The sequence below is a fragment of the Mus caroli genome, chromosome 11 (genome assembly GCF_900094665.2).
Source record: "Mus caroli chromosome 11, CAROLI_EIJ_v1.1, whole genome shotgun sequence".
Taxonomy (NCBI): domain Eukaryota; kingdom Metazoa; phylum Chordata; class Mammalia; order Rodentia; family Muridae; genus Mus; species Mus caroli.
Genome location: NC_034580.1, coordinates 80,931,920 through 80,952,899, shown reverse-complemented (window position 1 = coordinate 80,952,899; position 20,980 = coordinate 80,931,920). Strand labels below are relative to the sequence as shown.

Sequence of the window (20,980 nt, the reverse complement as noted above, 5' to 3'; positions counted from 1 at the left end):
GGTAACAGGGTAAACATGACTAAGACTCACTGTACATGCTTGACACCGCTATGGGGGTGGGGGCGGGGGATGTTAAAGGACAGTTCTTGACTTGTCTCTCCATCTTAACATGGCTGAAGTATGCCCAGCTCTCCAAGGAGTTGGAATGGGGATGGCTTTTAAACTGTATAGACCAAAAAAAGGAGGAGAAATGTGACCAGCCTCCCTGGAGTTAGATGCACAGAAACGGTTCCTCAGGCTATGAGAAGAGTACCTTCTAAATATGCATTGTGACTGTTACCACACCCACCTCCTAGCCCTCCCCCACCCTGTCCTCTGCCCATAAGGCTGGGGCCCCATCACTTCCAGAGTCCCATCAGCAGTCACGGACATGCCGCTGGTCTCTGAGCATGCTCACAGCTCACAAGAATTCTCCCAGCCAACAACCTTCATTCTTTGGCATTGGCTCTTTGAGAAAGCGTTATCAAAATTTTTTACATACATATCAAATAATGCATTTGTCAAGAATAACCCATCGTAAATAACTTTTCTTCTGGCTTATGTGAACAATGCTTATTGCTTGACTTTATAGGATTTAATTGGAGAAATTTAAAGTTGAGGGGTTCAACTTTGCAAGTACTCTCCATGTGCTGATGAGAAACAGACATGCCAGGTAGATTTCACAAAAAGAAACTCACACACTTTGTTACTTTCATGACATCATGCAAGCAATGGTCTGCAAACTAAGGCAACTTATTAAGTGTAGGCACTGTGGGCAAGAGTGGGGCGGGTCCCTGAGTTCTCCCAACCCAGTCTTACCTGCCCAACCCCCAAGCATGCAAGATCTTTCTTTTCTCTTTAAATCACACTAGGGGGCTGTCCGTTTCTAATTCTCTCAAACCTACCTGAAAACAAAAGAGAATGAATACAGGAACCGCAGTGAGAGCAGGGTAGGAACTTATCTAAAGAAAACACTGGTGACCCTAGAGTCCCACTGCTGTGGGAGTGGGTGCCAAGTTCTGCGTCTCCACTGAAGGATCCCAGCAGCTGCAGTGTGTTACTTGTGGCAACTCTTCTAGGATCGCAAAGGGTTTCAAAGTCATCTTGGCAGCTGCCTCCTGTCGCCCACTCTGTAATGATTGAACCTCTTGTTCCTTTTATAGACTTGTTCTCTCCTAATAAAACACTAAATGCTGCTCTGAGCAACTGTTCCAAGATGGTTAGGTGCAGGTCTCCCCCTCTTCCTCCTCGCCCTCCACACCAGGCATTTGCTCTCACAATGGATCCTGTGTAAATGGTCCTATGGAGCACACACACAGTCACATGAGTACCCACACAGGCATGCAAGTGAGCACACATGCAAGCGCCTGCAAATCCCTTTAACTAAACCTGAACTCCGCATCCATTTCCAGCTATTTTAAGAGCAGCTACTTTAAGACTGGGCAGCCATCCTAGACCCATGAAAGCTCGTGTGCAGCACAGCCCGCCATGAACGAAGAACCATGTGGATTCACTGTGGCAGGACTCTGCAGAAACAGCATCTCCAGACTGTCTCTCAGAAGAAAGCCCTTCGACCTGTGAGGTCGTGGATGGGAAATGCTGCAAAACAGGCTGGTTTCCCCACTTGGCAAATGTGAACCACATTTTAAAGGTGTGAACCCCTTTTACAGCTGAAAATGCAGAAGGGAATCACATCATACCAGAACAATGCAAGACTCGGCTCAAACAGGTTCATTAGATCTAAACACATTGTATTCATGTATGAAATACCAAATATTAAATAAAATAAAAACTGAAGAATAGAAATTCCTAGCCCCTCTCAAATCTCACACTTTTCCCTTAACTCGTACTCTGGCAGCTCTACAAACAGAGTTGATATCTCCCTTCAGTTGAGTACAACAACATTTGAAACTGACCCTTACTCTTCAAGCTTCACTGTGACTTTACGTTTCATCTACATTCCATTTTTCTCGCCTTTGAAACAGAATCTTCCTTATGTAGCTCAGGCTGGTCTTGAGCTTGGGTCTCCTCTCTCAGCCTCCTGAGCTTACAGGCACCAATCATCACAACCAGACTCATTCATATTTTTACCGGCCTGCTGAAGCTTGCAAGCTCCTCACACAGCGGGAGCTCTGCTGGCATAGCTGTTGTTAGTCAATCGTTTGTTGAATAAACAAAAGAAACTTTAAAAACAAAATGCTCTTGGCTAAAACAGGCAAGCTAACAAAATCCCTTGAACACTTTTTGTTCCTTAGACTCTGAAGGCTTTTAATGAGGAATCCTACCCTCTTGAAATAATTCTGCTTAAGTAATTGCCATTTGACTGAAAGAGACAAATACAAGGAACCTTTAGACTCTAACTAATAGAAAGTTAGAGGCAACCAAATTCTTTGTGAGGCTTTTGTTCATCCTAAGACCTCTCTGAAAGTATAAATTAAAATGCTGTAATTGGTGATTTAAGATGTTAGCTCAAGTCAAGTTTATTTTTGCATTTAGTGCTAAGTATTTTACTCAAACTGATTTGTTTTTCTGTCATAACAGTTTAACAAATCCGTAAGCAGAGAGAATGGCGTAATGAGGGCCATACACTCAGCATTACCTTTACAAATTAGCAGCTCTCGCCACTCTGATTTCACCTTTAGAAACTGGTTCCGACTTCAGCTTTGTGACAATCAGATTGCTGCCAGTGCTAGCCAATTAGTTTATAATTACTATGGACTTCTAGGTCTCAAGAAACCTCCCACTTGGAAGGTGGAAGTTTTGAGCCAAAATATGACATCTGACATGGTTGCAGCTGCTTGAAATATGTCTTCATTAAAGTCAGATGAAGGAGATAAGCCTAGCCTCAAACCAACACAGTCTGCATTTTTTCTTTTAAGTACAAAAGTAGAACTCTTTCCCTGACTGTACTCCCTCCTGAGCCCCCTCCTCTTCTCCTCTCCTCGCCCTTCCTAATTCTAAAACATTTAGCCACAAAAGTGTATTCCCAGACTCGCTCTTGCTCTCACTAATGTTCACGCCATTTTCCCAGGGCCTCAGCTCAGCCTTTGAAGAAGCTAGAAGGCAAGGACACAGGGTGACATAAACTCTCCAGCAAGTTGATTCTAAGGAATGGACCTTTATACTTCTCTCTTGCTCTCTCTTTTATGGCTTAAGATGGTGCAAAAATGTTACTTATTCCCTAAACAGTTATTAGTCTCCGTAATGTAACCTAACAGATACTTTCTAAATCCTTTTAGCCTTCTCCCCCTTACTGGAAAGATCATCTTTTATATATATATATATATTTCAAAGTGGATTTAATAAAGAAAGGAGTGCTGTTAAAGTAATGCGTGAGGCTTTGACATTAAGCAGTGCAACCCCGCGGAGTCGGCAAGAACAGGGCCTCTAATCTCCAGTGATTTATAGAGGCTCTTCCTTCATCTCTGTACTTGGGGAGGGCCAAAAAGTTTAGAGACAGCCTGGCGTCCCTTGTACTCCACACTACTAACTCCTGCTGGCCAGTCTGCCTGCTAAAACTTTTAACCCTGGAGCTGCCGCTGTAGCTGAACACCCATTAAAGCCAGTTTATTTGCTGTCAGAAGACAGAGCGGTTTCGTGTTGCAGTAATGTACAGGGAGGTAAACATCCACGCTGGAGGTTGAGAAGTTACAAATAAAGAGCAGAAGGGAAGCTCAGAATCAAATGGGGGCTGGAGATGATCAGAAATCCTAGCCAGACTGAGAGGGACTGGCTCGTCGTGACCACCCCACAATCTCAAGGAGCCAGCTGAGACATGGAGACACATCCTCTCCTCCACAACATTTAGAAATATAACTCAAGGTCGAAGTTAAAGTTCCAAAATGACATTAGAGAGGCAGGAGAACATGGACAGTCAGAAACAACTTGTTCTACCATTGGGACTAAAGGGTGGGAAAATGGCAAGCTTGCCCTGTGTGGTTCATCTAGCAGGAGAGATGGCTGAGTGGGGAGAGGGGTGGCTTTAAATGTTTTGTTGGTTGGCAAATACTATGAGCGTGTTTCTTTCTCCACCTCACCCATATCCTTCAAGATCCTAATGTGGCCCAGGCCCTTTAACACCAAGGCACCACCAAACTTCCAGTAACCACCTGAGCGTCACCAGGATCTGGTAGTTCACAGCACAGCACAAGGCCTGCTGTGAGGACTGGCATCCATAGTCCCCTCTCCGAGCTCTGCATCTTGATGGTTGGGTCGATCCTATGTTGTGATTGCTGTCTGTGCACCTCGTCTTCCCACCCCCCCCCCTTTCATGGGTCTAACACAGGCTGGCCTTGCAGGTGTGCATGGGCCGCCTCTACAGTTAAATGAACATTCACACCTCCTTCCTAATCCACCAGGAAAGAGAAACTTACCTTAGCAAGGCCTTAGCCTGAAGAGCATCTCTTAAAAGATGACAGTGCTACTTCAGCCATTACGACCTGGGGTTTGAAGGAGGTGCAGGCTGGCTTGAGGCTAGGGCAGTCTGTGGCAGAGATGGCCCTGGATCAAAGCTCTTGAACTTGATAACTTGGGCCTCACTGCTTAGTCTATTTCTGACAAGAAAAGACACTGAGTCCTTTTAAAGAGGCTTTCTGGAATCAAGTACACAGGTCAAGAAGACGAACAAAGATCAATATTGCCCTTAGGCCAGGCAGAAGGCAGGCTGAGGTCACAAAACTCAGAGCTGCAGCACCAAGGGCAAGCAGTGAAAGGCCCTCACAGCCTAGCCAAGGCCTCATCTGAAGAGGGAACCCGGGCAGAGACTGGGAGTGACTTTCTCAAGAGGTCATAGCCAGGGCCTGGGATTTCTGGGATCACTCCTCCACTAAGGAAAGCGATTTCCAGGCGCACCTGTAAGAGCTGAGTTCACATTCCTGCTCCTACACATATGTGAGATCACTGGCGAGGTACTCATCAATTCTGACATCACTGGACCCCTTGAAACAGGAATAACTACATGGTCTAATGCTCTGAAGTCATGGGCGAGAAAGAAAGTGCTAAAAACATTATCCGACATATCTGCACACTAAATAGATGCTAGGATAGTGTTTTATGAACTTTCGGAGACAAGATGGAGCCACTCAAGGACTAGCAAGTGCACTCTTCTGGAATAGCACATGGTCCTGAGCTGACTCTGAAATGCTTTGAACCTGTGACGTATGACAGACAACAGCCCATTACCACAAGCTCCTGACTTCTGCCACACACCACACACCACACTCAATTGTCAGAGCATATTCCTAGCTATATCTCTAGGTTGTGGCTCAGTAGGTAGCTCATGAGTAGCCCCTGAATGAGAAAGAAATGGATGGAGTTTGGTGGGCCTGCAAAGCATCCCCGTCTTGTACCAGCTCTGGCCAGCATCTCTGCAGTGTAACTTGTCTAAATAGGCTCTGCCTTCTCACTCCAAGCCCAGGGCAGAGTTTAGAGACCCAACATATTTATGGTTGAATGTCCTCTGAAGGTGACACACTCAAGGAACCCTCTGGTTGCTCTGGGCGCCACTTTCATAGGGTGTGAACTGAGTAGTTAACTCGCCCTGCTAACAGCATTCCCACCGGGGCTGGCAACTGTTAGCACTCTTGCCTGGTGTGAAAATCCCTCTGCCATGCTGGGTTTCTGGGTCCACACCAAGCAGTAGCATGCTAATGTGCAAGATAAACCTGGAGAAACCCCACCTAGAGCTAATTGTGAAAGGTCTCCAGGGTCATAAACACCAAGTCCAACCCTGCTCTTACTTCCCAGGCCTTTCATGGAACCAATCTTCCCCAGGACAGAAAGAGCCAATACACATGCAGCTATTGCTGCTTTGATCTGCCACAAATGCAAATTCAGAGACCTTGGGGATTAGATGAAATGCACAGTATTCCAGGCTCGCCAACGCAAAGACCCACCCTTGAACTTGTGCAAAGCCATCCTGCAGGAAGCGTTGAGAGGAAGCTGTTCTGAGCAATTTGTTGATTCACACCACCCACTGGGAACTTTTCTGGGGGGTGATCTTCCCATCAGTTGTTTGCCTTTTTAAAATGTTTCTGGTTTCTCACGAAAAGAAGGTGCCGTGCTATTCTGACAGCCAGTGACTGGTGCTGGTTTAGTCTCCAAGGTCTCACGAGGCAGACTTCAATGTGCCAATGATCCACTTATTTATTTATGTACTCATTTTAATTTTTTTGCAGACAGGGCCTCAAGTAGCCCAGGCATCCTAGCTGAGGATGCCCGTGAACTTCATGATCCCCTGCCTTTCAGGCATGCACCACTACACTGGGCTTTAATTTATGTGGTGCTGAGGATAGAACCCAGGGCTTCTTTATTCATTGCTGGGCAAGCATTCCTCCAACTGAGCTCAGCCAGAGGTGAGACCAGAAGTAGGAAGGGAGCCGTCAAGAGTGTCAGCTCCAGACTCTCCACCTTTGGGAAACTGCAGATCCCAGCTTCAGCCTCAGCTCCTGGGTAAACAAACCTTATCGGCCACCCAGGGTACTTCAGTTTGTAAAAGGGCTTAGGAATGTAAATCACACAGGAGTGAAGTGTGATCCTAATTTGCACTTAATCAAAGCCAATTAGAGGTACATTATTTACACAAAGCCCATGCATCTCAATTATACATAGCATAGGCCTAGACAGTTTGGAGCTCAGGCCTTAATTCTGCTTAATTAGAGAAGTAAACATTTTCACTGCATGATCCCTCAGTCTGGTCTAGAGTCCTTGGGTAAATGCAACCAAGTTTGCAGGGTTTCACTTCAGGGCCAAGGAAGCATTCCCACCGGGAATGCTCCACTGTCCTGTCATGTGCACCTCTGGCTTGCACTGAATGTTAATGTTTAGTTCCGCTTCCTCCTCTGCATTTTAGGTTTTGTCATTTGCCAGGAAGGTAGGCGAATCAAAGAACCCAACTGGCTTGATCAGTGCTAACAATCCATTTCCCAGAGTAAAGTAGCCCCTGGCCAACACTTTCAGGGCAGCTGGTTTGGATCACTAGGTGGCAGAAGATGCCCTGAGGTCAGTGCCACCTATAGGCCTCAGGGCCACAGTACATTAATGGGGACAAGAATTCAGGGTAGCAAAGCTCTGGGAACACAAAATCCCATAGCCTGCTGAGGGCTTCGGTTACAACTGCTTCAAAACCTCTCTCACACTCCATTTAGCAAATGGACATTAGCTAGGAGCTAGGAGAGCTCCTGCTACCCCTCAGAACAGGCTCTGGGTCCCTGGGAGGCCTGGCCAGGCAGAGTTCCTCTCTGGAGACTGAGACCCAGACAGATGGACTATTCTCCTCAGGCTGCAACCATCACCATGGCCTTGGGGACAAGTGAGCACGGCTGGCTGACTGAAGAGCCTGTGAGAGTGAAGCCATGACCTGCACTGCTAACTGCAGAGCCCAAATGTGCGTCGTGCCACTCCATCAGGTCTCCAGATCTTCCCACCAGTCCTACAGTTAAAGATGCCAGGGAACAGTGACTTCTTACTTCTATGACCACATCTGAACATAGGTGTCCTCTAAATCCATCTAGCCATCCCTCAGTCACCCCATTTCTTCCCAAGGAGGAACAGTGGGACTCTGAAAATAAATCATTGAAAAGTGCCTGGTGGTCTGGAGAGATGGCTCAGCGGTTAAGAACACTGACTGCCTTTCTAGAGATCCTGAGTTCAATTCCCAGCAACCACATGGTGACTCACAACCATCTGTAATGGGATCTGATGCCCTCTTCTGGTGTGTCTGAAGAAAGTAACAGTGTACTCACATAAAATAAATAAATAAAATCTAAGAAAAAAATGCCTAGCATAGGGTGAGTTAAGTATTTGGCAGTGAATTATTGGAAATGGAGACTTTGGACTCAATAGTACTTTTCCAGCATGGATTATCACAGTTGTATTAAGATATAAATGGAACAGTATGACTTCTCTCTCTCTCTCTCTCTCTCTCTCTCTCTCTCTCTCTCTCTCTCTCTTTTACGAGACAGGGTTTCTCTGTATAGCCCTGGCTGTCCTGGAACTCACTCTGTAGACCAGGCTGGCCTTGAACTCAGAAATCCACCTGCCTCTGCCTCCCAAGTGCTGGGATTAAAGGTGTGCACCACCACTGCCTGGCACAGTATGATTTCTAAAGGTAGTGCCATGTCCTGGCTGTCCAAAGGGTTCTACTATACAACAGAATAGAGTGCAGCAAGATAACCCCAATTCCCATACTACAGTGCTGTTTCCACACAGCTTTTTCAGGAGGGCAAGACATTTGGGATTAGTTTGGTTGGCAGAGTGCTTATCTAGCATGTCCAATCACTTACGACACATCCAACTGGGAGCATGGTAACACTGGTCTGTAATACCAGGTCTTTCAAGTTGGAGGCAGGTAGATCAGAAATTCAAGGTTGTCCTTAGCTACACAGTGAGTTTGAGGCTAATCAGGATTAGAAACCCTTATAAAGAGGGGAGCATGAAGGCAAAATCACATACATTTCAGCTTGTTAGAATGTATTCAATAAAGTTTTAATTCAGCCAGATGCTTAAAATGCACATTTTTGGTAGATAATGATTCAATGTAATTTGAACAACTCATTGATCTGAATGATCAATAAATATGAATGATGCTCCCAAAGTGAGAGCTGAAAGACTTGTAAAAGGGCCTGTTCCATGATCTACTGTGTTGTGACCTCCTCCTTCTCTAGTTAATTATTTTGTTTTCTGTCTTTCTACGCAGCTCAGGTTGGCTTGTGATCTTTCTGCCTCAGCCTCCCATCCTTCCTTTATGATACTTACTTACAAGGGCCAATCCAAACACAGAGTTTAGCTTGGATGTTCAAGCCATCTTTGAAATCCCCACAGGTCAAGCTGTAGAATGTTCCCTCACTGACACAGGAAGTCCCATCTCAGAGTGACCAACTTCCCAAGATTCTGCCTTTGAACTCTTTCAGCAAAATACAAACAAACTGGGCTCTCTGATCCTGAATAGTTTCCAAATGTCCCGCCTACTTTTCCTGACTTCCTCCAACTGTGAAGAGGCTCAGCTCTCAGGGAAAGTCTCTGCAGGCTCATTCGCTCCTCATTTTTCAGCTCCCACCCAGGGCTCAGGAAACCCTCTTATTGATAAGGGAGTCCTATGAAAACAATAGAAGAAATTCAACATTTGTGAGATTTGCTCTTTTATAAAGACAGATTTTACTTCAAACCTGAGACCGATTATGGCAAAAAATAACAAAATCATGTGTGAATGTGTTCACTAAAAAATGGTTCCAAGTTATGCATTATACGTTAACAGGACTTTCTCATATACAACTTTTGAGATCTTACAAGTATGTACAGAAATAGAAGAGGCAGAGCATGGTGTGTGAGTGTGTGTGTATGTGTGTTCATCAGTGAAGACTTCAGAATTCAAATTTAATGTGTCTTTTCCTAGACCGAGTTGGAATGGAAATTGGAAACGAGTCTTTGACTCTCTACTACAAGTGCAAGGTTCATGTACAAAGGAAGAGGGAAGGAAAGACACACACAAAAGCAATCTTTCAACAATAGAAAAATGGAAAATGACATTCCAAATGTGAGGCAAACCCCAGAAACCATTATAGTTACTGAAAATTTAAAATGCTGTGTGGCAAAAATCTTAGAAATATACTCTAGGATAGTGACCAACTTGAATGAATATAATTATGTCGAGCAAATTAAGAGCCAATTTGAAGAGAACTCCTTTAAATCGATGAAAGTCCAATAAACCCACAGATAAACGGGCAGGGGCTAGAGGGATGGCTCAGTGGTTAAAAGCACCACAGTCTACTGTTTAGGGGAATATAAATTAATATAGCTAATATCTAGTATCTGATGGGAAACTGATGTTATGTGAATTACAAAAACATTTTGTGGTCACATATCTTTTACCTTGTGGATTCTGCTTCCAAGAACTAATTGTAGCAGTGACTAGATGTTTATAAGTTTGTTATGAATAACACAAGTACTCAGATCTAAATAATGACATATTTGCCAAGCTATGGCTATAATGATACCCATTTAGCCCTATTATAAAAACAAAAGACCAAAAGACTGAGCACTCCCTGTATGTCCAATAAGATGTGCTAAGTGAATCTTGAAAAACCACAATTCTCTTTAAAAATAAGAAGAAAAATCTTATAAATATTAAGAAAAGTAAACATTTCTAACACATACATACACACACACACACTGAAACAGTGTTCCTAGGTATGGAGGGTGGTTCATGTCAATATTCCCAACATTCAGGGAACTGAGGTAAGAAGATCACCACGGGCTACAGAGTGAGTGCTGATCAGCCTGAGTGTGAGACACTTGGTCTTAAAAAACAAGGAAAGAGAAGATATATACTAGGATGCCCTTTTAATGTAAAATGTAACAGTGATTCAGTATGTGGTGGGTACTAGAGAGGTGGGTTTTTGGTTTTTTGCTACTTAGTCTTTAAAATTTCAAAAGCTGAGAAAACATAGGAATCAAATAAGCAAACGAGTTGGGAGTCCCCTCAGAAAAACTTCAGCTCCATCTTTAATGCCCACATTAATGAGTCTGGTAGACCCCTTTGCTCTGGCACTGCCCATTTAAGAATTCATCTCTACTTGGAGGAGACCCCTCTCGATGGGCGCACGCACACACACACACACACACACACACACACACACACACGACACCATGTGAACAAGCTTTTCATTTCAGGTAACAAAAAGTTTGTACAGCCATCCGTTCATCAAATCCATAAACACTTTCCAAAGTAAGTACAGCACCCCTCCCTGTCACAAAGATCTGACAAGTCATCACCTAAGGTATAAAATCGTGGCAGAGCTGTGACTTGAGCATGTACAATATCAGATTCAAACCTTGTGTTCTCTTCCAGAGACAAATCTGGTTACTCCCTGGTAGCCAGTCAGTGGTATCCAACAGGCCTTGGCACAAGAAACATAACTGCCTGTGAGGGGTGCTACTGCCTGTCCTTATCTTCAGGGACACTTCCAAGTGGTGGGAGCATGCCCACTTTTAGACAAAGTCTCATGTAGCCCAGGGTAGTCTTGAAACCCACTATGTACCCGAAGGCAACATTGTCCTTCTGACCCTCTTGTCTCCACCTCCCAAGTGCTATTCCAGGCTTGTGCCAACCCACACATGCTTTTATGTGGTGCTAGGCACTCAATTTAGTATTTTATGTGAACTAGGCAAGCACACTACCAAATTCCCAGTCCCAAATTCTGCTTCTTAATAGAGTGTGCATCTTTTTTTTGGAGGTGGTCCGTGTTTAGCATGTGCAAGGCCCAGGGTCTAATTCTCAAGAGGTCTATTAAGACAAAGTGCCTAGGTACTATTCACTCATGTGGGGAGACAAAGCAGCAGAAGACAGAGCCAGAATTAACAGCACCAACCTCAGTTTTACCTTAACTTGCTGGGTAAATCTGATGTGCAAAGTAGTCTGCATGGACGGTTTGGACCGAGAGGGTTCTGAGGTCCCTCACAACTTGCTCTTTGTTAAGCCTGAGTGTTTGAGTTCTGCTGACAGTGGAGAGTGAATTACCAAAGAGATGAACATTTCACTAAAGGGAAGTACCCAAGCTCTAGGGCCAAGCTAAATAAAGAGTTAATGTGGGGAGAAAGACGGGGGAGGACTTGAGCCAAAGGAGGCTTAATGGTCTTGCCCTGCCACCGCCAGCCAGGAAGCTGAAACAGCCAAGCCCAACTTGGCTTGTGGTGACCTGCCTGGTTCTTTTTTCCTTCTTCACAACTCAAGCAGAAGGGACCAGTGCCACCTCACCATGGAGGCCTGACAGCTGGGCCCACTACTTTAAGCATGGTTTGTGGTCTACACCAGGACGGACTGAACAACAACACTGTGTGCTCCAGGATTAGGACTGAATGTAATGTATGCTTATCCCAGTGGCAGCAATGGGCACTAATAAACAGACACAGGCCACATCAAAATTAGAACCACAGTTTTTCCTAAGAATAACCTCCACTAAAGCTCTGGGAGAGACACTGCTGAACTGTGAAGCCATTTGTGGATGTCCTAGTCGCTAAGGCTATGAAGAAGCACCTTCAAGAAGCCGACTGACAGGGGTCAGAACTTACCATTCACATCCATGCACACAAAGCATCAGTGAAGAAATAAGCAAGAGCTTTTATGATGGTAGGTATGCAACATTAAACCCCATGCCCCCAGACTTCCTAAGATACACCTTACCTATCACACACTTCATCTATTTAAAACAGCAATTCTCAACAGGTGGAATACAATCCCTTTGGGGTTGCACATCAGATAGCCTTCATATCAGATATTTACACTACAGTCCATAACAGTAGCAAAATTATAGTTATGAAGTAGCAACAAAAGAATTTGATAGTTAGGGGTCATCATAGCATAAGAAACTATAGGAAAGGGCCATAGCATTGGGAAGGTCGAGAACCACTGATTTAAAAGATATAATTCAATGGTGTTTCAGCATTTTTTGGAATTGAACAAAGATTATTATAATCTAGCTCTGACCATTGTGCATACTTTCAGGAGCTCTGTACTCCTCTGCTGGCACCTCCTCATCTCCCTGTGCTCCTAGCTGTGGGAGTACAGTCTCTCACTCTTCCTATATCTTCCATCTATAAGATGGAACCGTATAACATGGAGTCCTTTGTGACCAACTTCTCATTACAGATGTTTACACAGTGCATCTATGAAGTGGTTTGTGTGAGAACTTCATTCCTAGCAGAATGTGATGGTGCACACCTGCAATCTCACCCACTCAGGAAGCTGATGCTAGAGAGGACCTTCAGTTTGAGGCCAGACTAGACAACTTACTGAAAGTGTGGTTGAAAACAAAATTAGGGGTGGAAATGCACCTTGCTAGTAAGTGCTTGCCATGGATATGCAAGGCACTGAGATTAACCCTCCTTACCACATATAAAAACATCAAAGTCAAACCAAAACCTTAAGCACTGAGCTTCATTTCTTTGTATGTAATAATGGTCCATTGTAGAGACATAGCACATTTTGTTTCATCTGTTGACAGATATTTGGGTTGGTTCTATCGTTTGGCTACTTCAATGATACTGAAACAAATATCCTTGTACACACACATACAACCCCCCCTCCCACCTCACATACATATACCTTCCCACCTCCCACACCATACACACCACACACACACACACACACACACACACACACACACACACACCACATACACCACAAACTACAACATACCACACACACACACACACACATTCACACTCACCACACACATGATTTCTATGTCTATTTTCAATTCCTTTGGGTATTTCCATTTGCCAATTGATAGGTCTGCGTTAATTCTTTGGGGTTCATACAAGAGTCTGTGTGGCTATGTGGCATGTTTTTGGATTGTTGTATAATTTGGTAACACCCCCCCCTTACCCGTTTTAAGAATTCTCAGAGTTTGCTCCAGAGGCAGCACCATCTCATATTTCTGCCAGTAAACCATGAGGGTCACAACTTCCTTGCCATTGACCACATCTGCCACCATCATCGATCAGACACCTGGGTGCCAAGCTATGGTAACTCAAGGGAGTCTTGAGCTGAACAGCACCAATGGCTAATCATGTTAGAGTCATCTTTTCTTTTGTCATTTAATTTTGAGAACTTCACAGATTGTTCTATTTCAAGTTTTATTTTTATGTGTTTGAGCATTGTCTATATGTATCTATTATGCATAGGTGTAATATTTGTGATAATTTTTTATTCTATATTCTTAAATTCTCATGTTATATATGCTACTAGAAATGGTATTGCTTGTTAAATGTACTATGCATTATGACAACAAATGGCTTTAAGGACTCACTGTGCCAAAATGTGCCATAACTAATGTTACTGATTTCTGCAACATGTGCTGTGATTTTCAGTGTTAAATCTTTGTCATGTACATAAACACATGTTATTATATATTAATTTTTATACACAGACACAAACATGTAGGTACATATTTCAAATTGATGTAAAGTTGACACCAATTTTATTAAAAGTATATGCATGAAAAAAAGAAATGGTATTGCTTTTAAATTTCTATTTCAGATGGCTGATATATATATATATATATATATCTGATAAGTTTTATTAGTTATAATAACTTTTAAGTATCTGTTCCATAAGATCTTCTATTTAGGTAAACTGTTATCTATGTATAAGACCAGCTTCATTTCTTCCCTGCCAGTTGAGTCTTTGTCTCCCCTTTCTGTCAGAATATCCAGCACATGACTGGTGAGGTGTGGGGGCTGGAGAAGCAGCTTAGTTGTTAAGAGCACTAGCTGCTCTTCCAGAGGACCAGGGTTTCACTTCTAGCACCCCCATGATGGCTCACAATGGTCTATAAATCTAGTTCCAGGGGATCCAGCACTCTCTTCCCTCTTCTGTGAGCACCAGGCACTCACATAGGGTACAGACATACATACAGGAAAAATACCCATACCCATAAGAGGAAATTAAATATTTTTAACATGAAGAAAGAAAGAGAAAAAAAAGGAAGGAAGGAAGGAAGGAAGGAAGGAAGGGAGGGAGGGAGGGAGGGAGGGAGGAAGGGAGGGAGGAAGGTGGTAGCCAAGCAGTTGTGGCACACATCTTTAATCCTAGCACTCAGGAGGCTGAGGCAGGTATCTCTAAGTTCGAGGCCAGCCTGGTCTACAGAGCAAGTTCCAGGGCAGCCAGGGTTGCATGGAGAAACCCTGTCTCAAAAAGAAACAAAGAAAGGAAGGAAGGAGTGACAGTGAACATTACTACATCTTTCCTGACCATAGAGAAAACATTCAAATTCTCTTCATTATGTATAATGCTTACTATAGAATTTTCATAAAATGAGGTTCTAATAGTATTTAATACATGTTCAGAGATTTACAAGGACACAATGAAGATATATAGGAGATATAAAATGTGAAGAGTTCACTGTATAGAGTCAACAACTGATTAAGCACTGTAGAGACCTACAGACATAAAGACACATGCAAACAGACTCAAAGAGACATAGACCAGCCCACAAATAAACAGACAAGAGGAATGAAAGACCTGGCGATGGCACAGTAGCCTAAGCCATGAAACTGGACTCTTCGGAAAAGTGTTAAGTATGAATAATACTTGGAAAAATAGCCATACGAATGTAAAACTTGATGAAAATTATAAACTCAAAAACTTAAGTTCAACAAGTTGAGAAAGGGGATAGATACACATAAATAAGACAGTGCCAGGGCATGTTGTCAGAATGAGAAATAACAGATTAGAAACAAATTTTAAGAGAAGCCACAGACAACAAAGAGATAATAGTACACACTGTCTACGGTTCGGTCAGAATCCATCATGTCTGTAAAAACAGACATGTTTTTCACTCTAACAGAAGTGTCCCGAATGCTGGATGTACAGTGCTCTAGACCTAACAAGTAGCAAATATAACGAGCAACTTGCACTGTGAGACAATAGCCTAATGTTTTGTTCCCAATTGTTCAAATAGAGTCTATTAATTTCATTTCCCTGTATTTCTGGCCACACACTCATCAACTGTCTCTGTATAAACCAGGACATTTACAATAATTTCTACAGAAAACAAAGATATTTTAGTTTTTTCTAAACAACAGTCTGAAGAGGATCTCTCCCGTCAACAGTATGGGCAAAAACTGGCTGCCACCTATTAAGTTCCATGTTTTCCCTATACCATGGGCAAAGACCATCTTAAAATGGATGAAAGACATAAATTTGAATTGGCAAAGTGACTAGAAACTTCCCCAAAGAGAAGCTTTCTATCATAAGATTTCTGATGTCTTCTGAAATACGACATCAAAAGTATGGGTAACACAAGAAAACTAGAAAATGGGTCACATGACGTTCAAAAGCCATGCAGTCAAGGAGTGAAACCCCATGGGGTGTGAGGAAACACTTTAAGCCTCAAGGATGACGACGAGCTAAGGGTAGAGAATCTAGAAAGACCTAGCACTTAGCAGCACAGCCCACTCCCAAGTAACTATTAAAAAACAAGCAAGCAATTCCAGTGGCCTGGTGTGGGCGTGCATCTATAATCCCAGCACTAGAGAATCGGGGGCAGGAGAACTTCAGTCCAGGAACCTCACTACACAGCAAGGAAGAGGCCAGCCTGGACTACATGAGATTCTGTCACAAAGACTCGAAAAGATATTTACATGAAGAATATAAATAAATAGGCAACAGGAATATAAAAAGACACTTAGCACTAATTACCAGGGAAATACAAGTTAAAACCACAAAGATATATCATTTCCCACCAATATCAAAATATATACAAGCAAAACCCAGGAACAGAAAGTACCCATGCACATTAGAGAAAGTGAAACCCTTATGCACTGTTGTTAAGAATATAAAATACTTCCAGCACAGGTCCTGTGGAAAACAGTATCAAAAACCACAGAACTATCATATAATCCAATGCAAGCCTATTACTGGGCAAATAGTTGAAAGAACTAAAATTGAATTTCAAAGAAATAACTGTATACTTGCACAGGGCAGCATTACTCAAGATAAAGAAACCACCTACTGTGTAAGTGAAATATCTCACACCGTAAGAGGGAAATCCTGCCCTAAAGTACAGCGCGAATGAACAAACCCCATGGACGTTATACAAAGTGAACTAAGCCAGTCACAAGAGCGCCAGCACTATCAGTCACTTCTATATGGGATCTAGTCACAGCTATAGAACTATAAAGCAGCACCAGAGTGCTGGGACTGAGGGGTGCGGAAGGGGTGGGGTTAGGTACTGAGTAGTAGGTACCGAGTTCTTATGGGCAGAAAATATGATGAGCATCGTCTGTCACCCTCCACCTTATCTTCAGAGAGAGAGACAGACAGACAGACAGACAGACAGACAGACAGACAGACTCTCACTGAGGCTTACTGATTGGCCAGACTGGCCAGCAAATGAGCTCCTGGGATTCTGCTGCCACTGTGTGTCAGCACTGGGGTTACAGTATGCACCGCCATGCACAGCTTCTTCTTATATGCATGCTGGGGATCTAAACTCAAGTCCTCATGCTAAGAGAATCTTCAGCTTATAAGAGAATGAAGAATGAATGAATGAATGAATGAATGAATGACAAAATACAAGACAGCCAAGAGTGGAAGGAGTTGAGTTATAGAAAGAACTCAAGAGTAAATATAACTGAAGACACTGAATCTGTAGCCAATGACAACACAGCTGAGACCCAAGTGACGTCTACAAGGCACAAAATGTAGGCCATGACATTAAGTATTCAAGAGCCCCGTGGCCTACATTTTAGCTTGGTGAGAGTCGGGTGTGGACTTCCAACTAGCTTTAAGCACAGGCACACCTATGTAGGACAGGGTCTCCTCACAGAGGAGGAGAACCAGGGGAGAGCAGAGTCTTTCGTCCCATGGGTCAGGTTTCAGGTCAAATATCTCTTTCTGGTATAATCCTTCTCAATTTTGTTCTGGAAAATTCCACGTATCACTTCCTTGCCACCTTCCCTTGAGTTCTGAATCCAACTGTAAACCTAGAGTCTTACATGGCATTCAGTCAGTCGCTTGTTCTCCCACAGGAACTGAGATAGAGGAGCCGCGGTCACTGCAGCTGGTGGGGTCTGGATGTGTCTGTGGCCAGATGATCACTGTTTATTTCCAAAGAAACGAAAGCCTTCACATCACCACCCACTGTGGCAATGGAAAAATCAGCCTTCCCGCCTTCCCGCCTTCCCTGAAAGGGGACAAGAAGACAAGGACCCTGCTTTTGTTAATTCTGGGCCATCTTTAGCAGTGCGGAGTGTGCGTGTGAGAACACTGTTTATTCTGGCCCTTCTCAAAATTTACAAATTGAAACAAATAATAGTGGAGACATTTGCAACTATGGAAAAAGGGTGTTTACAGAGTGGGAGAAAACAGACTAAATAGGCTTAGATTACCGACAATTTCTAACACGGCATGGATGGGCTGCACAAGCGGAGGTGCAGAGGGCACTGAGTCAGCTCCCTGCAGCAGCCAGACGCCAGCATCCGCATGTGACGTTGGCTGGGTAACCCCGGGGACATGGACAGGAATATTTTCCTAAGCCTCCTGTTTCATCGCCCCTCTCTTAGATACTACTTCTCGGATGCCCGTCCTAGTGGAATGTTAAATCATTCAGGCCCGGGCGCTTCTCACACTTGCCCCTGGAAACTAAGTCTCCAACCTTTTCTGCAAATGAGATTGCTCGGGAGAACGTCCCTGGTTCCAGGAGCCAATAAGGACAGTGACCACTCTTTTCAAATACCCACCTGCGGCCATTTCTTTGCTCACTTATGGGTCAACAGTAACCAAACACTGCTTTAGTGAGCCTCTGTGAAAGCACATGGGCTTCCACAAGATGCAGACCTGGCCATCACAGAGGAAAAGGACATGTGCACAGTTAGCAAGTGAAGGTGCATGTTTACAAGTGCTTATTATGAAAATCTGTGAGGATGAAGGTACAGGCCATAGATACTTTAGACTTTTATACAGAGAGGCACTAGCAACACTACATCAAACACAGGGAACACAAACTTACTAGGCAATGATGGCTTTATATGGTATGATCCTGAAGTTCATTCCTTTTTTTTTTCCTGGTGATTGTGGTGTGTGTTTGTGTGTGACTATGATGTGTGTATGTGTGTGACTGTGGTGTGTGTGTGTGTGTGTGTGTGTGACTGTGATGTGTGTATGTGTGAGACTGTGGTGTGTATGTATCTAGGAGCACACTGGAAGACCCGCTCAAGCACTCACTATCTTAGTCCTTTGAGACAGGGTCTCACACTGAACCTGAACTAAGACAATGGTTAGTAATGGTTAGTAAACCCCAGATATCCTGTTGTCTCATTAGGGTCACACTCAAATGACCACATCTGGCCGCCCTCACTGGGGCTAGGAATGGAACCTGAACTAAATCTAGGCATGGGTCATAATCCTCACATGAGGTCCACATGCATCCTAGCCCAGCAGACCACACTATCGAATTGCTGACTGGTTCAGGAAGGAAAGGAAAGAAACAATTGCTAGGTATCTGTTACCTTTGGTGACATGCATTGCCTCAGCTAATCTTCAAAATGTCCCAGTGAGGTACCCAACATTAAGGAACGAAGTGGACCATTGAGATGGTTCAGTGGGTAAAGGTGCACACTGCCAAGCCTGACCACCTGAATCGTTAGAACCCACAGGTGGACGAGGAGAATTAACTCCTACAGGATGTTCTCTGACCTCTACACATGCGATGGTGTGAACAAATGCAGACCCATATGTACTTACAAAAAATAATAAATAGCCGGACATGGTGGCACACGCCTTTAATCCCAGCACTCGGGAGGCAGAGGCAGGCGGATTTCTGAGTTCAAGCCCAGCCTGGTCTACAAAGTGAGTTCCAGGACAGCCAGGGCTATAAAGAGAAACCCTGTCTCAAAAAAACAAAAAACAAAAAACAAAACAAAACAAAAATAATAATAATAAATAAATCTACAATTAAAGTATAGCTGTCCCCTGAGAGGCTTTGCCAGAGAGGCTTTGCCAGATAGAAAGGCTCTCAGCCAACCACAGACTGAGCACAGGGACCTCAGTGGAGGAGTTAGGGGAAGGACTGAAGGAGCTGAAGGTGTTTGCAACCCCATATGAAGAACAACAATACCAACTAACCAGATCCCCCACCCCCAGGTCCCAGGGATTAAACCACCAACCAGAGTACACATGGAGGGACCCAAAGCTCCAGCTGCATATGTAGCAGAGGATTGCCTTATCTGGCCATCAATGGGAGGTGAGGCCCTTGGTCCTGTGAAGGCTTGATGTCCCAGCATAGGGAAGAGGGTGAGTGGGTGGGTGGTGACCCCCTCGTAGAAGCAGGGAGGTCTCCTCTTTTCCCTTTCCTATAGGATTATCATTTGATTATAGAGTAACTGCTGAATTACTTACTCTATTGGGTTTATCCTTTTATTTCTCATCACTGCCGACTTAGGTACAGACTGAAACCAGGGCTTCATGTGCTCAGCAAGTGCTTGGCAGCTGAGCTACACACCCAGTCTGCATTCTCCCAGACTTTCCAAACAGCAGCTACATGGCCTCTAGAGAGGCCAAGGCAGAAAGATGAGAGTTCAGCTTTGCCCTTTCAATTTATTTTTTTTTGTCTTCTGTTTTTGAGACTGGGTCTCACTTTGTAGCCATGGCTGGCCTAAAACTCATTATGTATATAGGGGCTGGCCTTGAATTCATAGAGATCTGCCTGCTTCTGCTTCCTGAGGGCTGGGATTCAAGTCCCCATACCTGGCTTTGTCTCTCTCCATTTCTTATCTTTTCTCAATATACTGTATAGCTCGCATAGAAATGGTGTGAATAGACACCCTTGTTTCATTTCTCTCACGTGACAGGTGGTGGCACACACCGTTAATATTAGTGCTCAGGAGGCAGAGGCATAGGGCCAAGGCTACTGAGGGAAACCAGGTCTTGGAAAACCAACAAAACAACCCCCCTAAAAAACAAAACCACTTCTGGCTTCATAAAACCAAAACAAAGCCCACCCTAAACACCAGGGCTCTGCCTGTTTCCTTCTATCTTCAAATCGTTAAACTAAGCCTAAAGTGCCGAGGAGTCATGCTAACTCCACACCAGTCGCTGGGCCATCTCCGGATGCCTCCTAAAGAACACATTCGAGGTGTTGGTAGCCCAGGCTAGCCTTAGAACACTCGAGGTAGCCAAGGTGCTCTTAAAATTCTGGTCCTCCTGTCTCAGCCTTCCAAGTTCAAGGGTGATTAAGCATGAACCTCTGTGCCCAGATTCTAGAACCAGAAGCCTGCCAAGCTCCGGCCCAGCTCTGACCCCTGACTCAGGCATAGCTAGTTCAAACAAGAAGGTTCAATCTATTCCTGTGCATTTATGCGAAGACCAGCATGTCCGCCTGAGATCATGAAGATGGTCCCATCCAACAGCACATCAGTTACCATTTTAGGGTTTGAAACTCGAGGGGAAAACATGCAGGGAAGAAATAAACAGCTTTTTTTTTTTTTTAAATGAATGTAATAA

The 20,980-nt window shown here is 43.9% G+C and overlaps 1 protein-coding gene across 8 annotated transcripts in view; it reads right to left on the bottom strand.

Moving 5' to 3' along the window:
* Window positions 1–20,980, bottom strand: part of Bcas3 (BCAS3 microtubule associated cell migration factor) — a 470,064-nt gene that overhangs the window by 86,991 nt on the left and 362,093 nt on the right. The window lies entirely within an intron of this gene.